We start from the raw sequence: 3589 nt of genomic DNA, 5'->3' as shown, positions 1-3589 counted from the left end.
GGACAGTCTCCCTAGGTGACCCCTCAGCAGCACCACCAATCCTGGCACTGCCAAAATGACCAGATTTTGGCCACTGCAACAAAGCTCCCATGCAGCCAAAATTCCCCCAACACATTAACTTAGCCTGGCTCCAAACTCCAGGTTCAGCTCTGGCCTGAAAGGCACTTTTAAACCCAGAAGCACACAAGCACAGAGTTCCTCTGCCCTGGCTTTGTGTTTTGGCAGGTTCAGGGCCTGGGTGACTTTCCTCCACCTGAAACTGAAGCAGGATTCTCACTGCAGCACTGGACCTGTTAAACTCTGCAGCTAGGAAGATCACCCTGACCCTGCCTAGCATCAATTCAGTATTTTCTTCCTTTCCCTTCTGCAAATTGCAGAAGTGGGGAGCCCCTTGGAGGCAGAAAAGAGGGGCTGTGGTGGCAGCTGCTGCTCCCCAGGAGGGGAGGAAAAGGGAGCAGTGAGTGGAAAGGCACTGTCACAACCAGAGTGGCTTTGCTGCAAGTAAAAGCTCTCCAGCTGGGGCTGCGTGGGAGGGAGCAGAGATTCTGCCAGCAAGCAGAAAGGAGGATTTGTTGTGATGCGGTTGTTTTTGGTTTTTTTTAAACATGAGCTAATTTAATTTCTCCCGTGGCCTCTTCTTCATGTAGAGCTGTGCAAGGTAAGAGTTCACAGCTCTTGAGACAGGCTGGGTAGACAGGACTCCTATCAACAACCTCAAGCATTTTAAACTGACAGCAAATAATCCAACCCAAAGTATCCCCTCTCTATGACCAACAAAACATTTTTGGTCATTATCAGATTTCTCATCTTATGACAGCTCTCGTGTCCCACAGAGCCAAGTGTGTGTAGTCCCTGCATGAGAGACAGCAATTGTGAAAATCCAACATGATTTCAAGACAATGTTTAGGGGGGGAAAGAATAATAAAAATACCCCAAAGAAATTGAACTCTTTGCGCTTTTTTCCCACCCTCAGTTTGTCTGCACTCTGAGCAGGGTGAGAGCAGCTCTCTCAGAGCACATCATTAATATTTTCTGCCTGCATCTGCTGTACCCAGGCAAAAACTGCTCCCAACCCTGCCCCAGCCTCACATCCCCCAGTGCAGTTAATGTGCTGAGAGGCACCGTTTTGCCCTAGTAATCTTGTTTACACACATTTCCTCCGCATTTTATTTTCTGCGTGCCTGTGCTGTAATCTCATTTACCAACCCGAATGGTAAAAACAAAACAGAACGAGAAGAAAAAAAAAGAGAAAAGCAGGAGGCTGACAGGAATCTCACGTAGGCAGGAATGTGCTTTCCCCCCGCTGCCACGTGAGGAAGGGCAGCTCCGTGCCCGGCGCAGTCCCGGCGGGCAGCGCCCAGCGCAGGGATTTGCGGCGGTTCATTCACATCGCTGCTCCCCGGCCGCCGGGGCTCCGGGGGCAGAGGATTCCACGTGCGCCGCATGTAGCGCACCGTGAGCCTGCAGCTGCCCTCCTCCGGTCCCATCTGTTGGAGATTGAGGTTGGTTCTGCTCATCCTGCCTCCTGCAAAGCCGGCAGTAATAATGAATGGGCTCGGCGGAGTGTTGGCAGCCGGGTCAGGCTGATGGCAGGCACGTGCTCGGCGGGGCTCCTCTGCTGCACACACGCTCCACACACGCTCCAGGGATGCGGGAATGGATGCTGGGATCAGGGATCCTGCCCTGGACAGGTCTTTGCACCGCCCTCACCGCGGTGGATTTCAGTCCATCGCTCCTCTTTTCATTAGGAGGCTTCTGTTGTGTTTCCTGACCACCTTGGACCTTTTTTCCTGTAACTACAGTTCAAGCACAGAGCTAGGTTCTTGTTAAGGACAGCCAATTTCTCAGCAAAATCCCCTTTTCAGGCTGAAGATATTTTAATCTAAATTTAATCTTTTATTGCAAATTAAAAGCTGACAAACAGAACCAAAATGATTTGCTTAGCCTAGTCTGAAACTCAAGCTTATTAAACCATGAACTTGCTTCCTAGGCTCTAATAATGACAGGGAGAAGCTGGAAAGAAATTAATGAACATGCTTTGGGCAAAACAGCAGCAGCAGCTCACCTAAATGAAAGAAGATGTCCTATTAATAGAAACCCTAATTATAAGCCAGCCCCAGCTGTTTGTTTACAGGAACATATCTTGTTTCTGATTGGAGATGTCTAGATGTGTCATTTTGGGGTACATGAGCAAATGTACCAAATGTACTCTACTCAGTTCAGTGATGGAAGTGCAGGCAAGTTGGACAAGTCACCTGTCCCCATCACCACTGTCACCACTCAATCCTCAGGCTTCTCCCGGGAGGTCCTATTGCCTGCTCCCTGTGGTAAATAGCCCACAGCTTGAGTTGGTTCAGCCTTCATTCTATTTAAATGGAACATTTTGTAATCTGTACGATTTAAAATCCTGAACAGCCCCTTGGCATACAGCATTAAACAGACAAGGACAAGAAATGTCCTTCTCTCTTTGCTTTGCTTTGTAAACAGCTGTATTTGATGGAGTCTTACTTGCAGCAAGGACATGTTCCCAACACACTGAAAGTGATAGAAGTGACTTCACTAAACCTTTGAGACCCAAAGGAATATTACAGCAGTAAAAAGCCAGCATTGTACAATTGCCTCGAGTTTCTCGTGGCAGTCTTTTCCAAAGAAAAAGCCAAAAAAAGCTGAATCTCCCCAAAGCAGGAGAGACATTGAATGGTTTCATGTCCTTGCTCTGAGGGACTTTAATGTCCATGAATGCTCAGAGCGCTCAGAATTTTGATAAGTTCACTCAGAGATCAAAGGCTCTTTCCAGAGTCTCAGAAATCTCCTCATTAAAGCCTCAGTCCTGCATCCATTTGTGCATCTGTTCATGTCAGTCAGGACTGTGCCTCAGCACAGACCTGAGCACCTCACTGCATCCATCCTGCAAAAGAAAATCAAGGGAGCTGGAAGGAATGGGAAGATCCATGTGACAAGGATGAAGTTCCCCAGTTAAAGGCCCAAGGCTTGCATCAGCCCACAGATCTCCCAGGTCATGGTACTCTTTTCCTTTGTAGAGAGGGTTTAAAAAAACCCAAACAACCAAATTCATTCAAAAAGATTGTGATTCACAGAAACAAGTTTCATTTAAATGCAGGTAAACTCTGAGGTGTTCAGTGAGCAAAAATCAGAGGAGCTCCACTAATGTCAGGAAATGAGGCTGGTTCATGCCAGCTGAGAATCTGCCCAAAGGACTCTCATAAAGCAGGGCCAGATCCCACAGCATCCAGTCCCAAGAGCTGCACAGGGAAGTGGTGACACTCCACTGATTCATGTAATATCAGTTCTAAATTTAGCCATGGATGAGAACTGAAATAAAGAACATAAACCTTTATGGAGCAGGAACATCTACCTTTCAAGTCCAAACAGACTTAAGAAGAATTATTCCTGAGCTGAGCTTACCACTCACTGGTAATTTTTTCACCATCTCAAATCCCACATCAAAAGAATTTCAGGCTGTGACAGACAAATAAAGATACAGATATAGATATAAATATAGATTAACACATTTAAAATTATCAGTCATTATTATTCAGAAACTGTTATCACTGTCACACACACGTGA

Source organism: Erithacus rubecula (assembly GCF_903797595.1).
Source record: "Erithacus rubecula genome assembly, chromosome: 4".
Classification (NCBI taxonomy): Eukaryota; Metazoa; Chordata; class Aves; order Passeriformes; family Muscicapidae; genus Erithacus; species Erithacus rubecula.
This window is presented reverse-complemented; position numbering follows the sequence as displayed.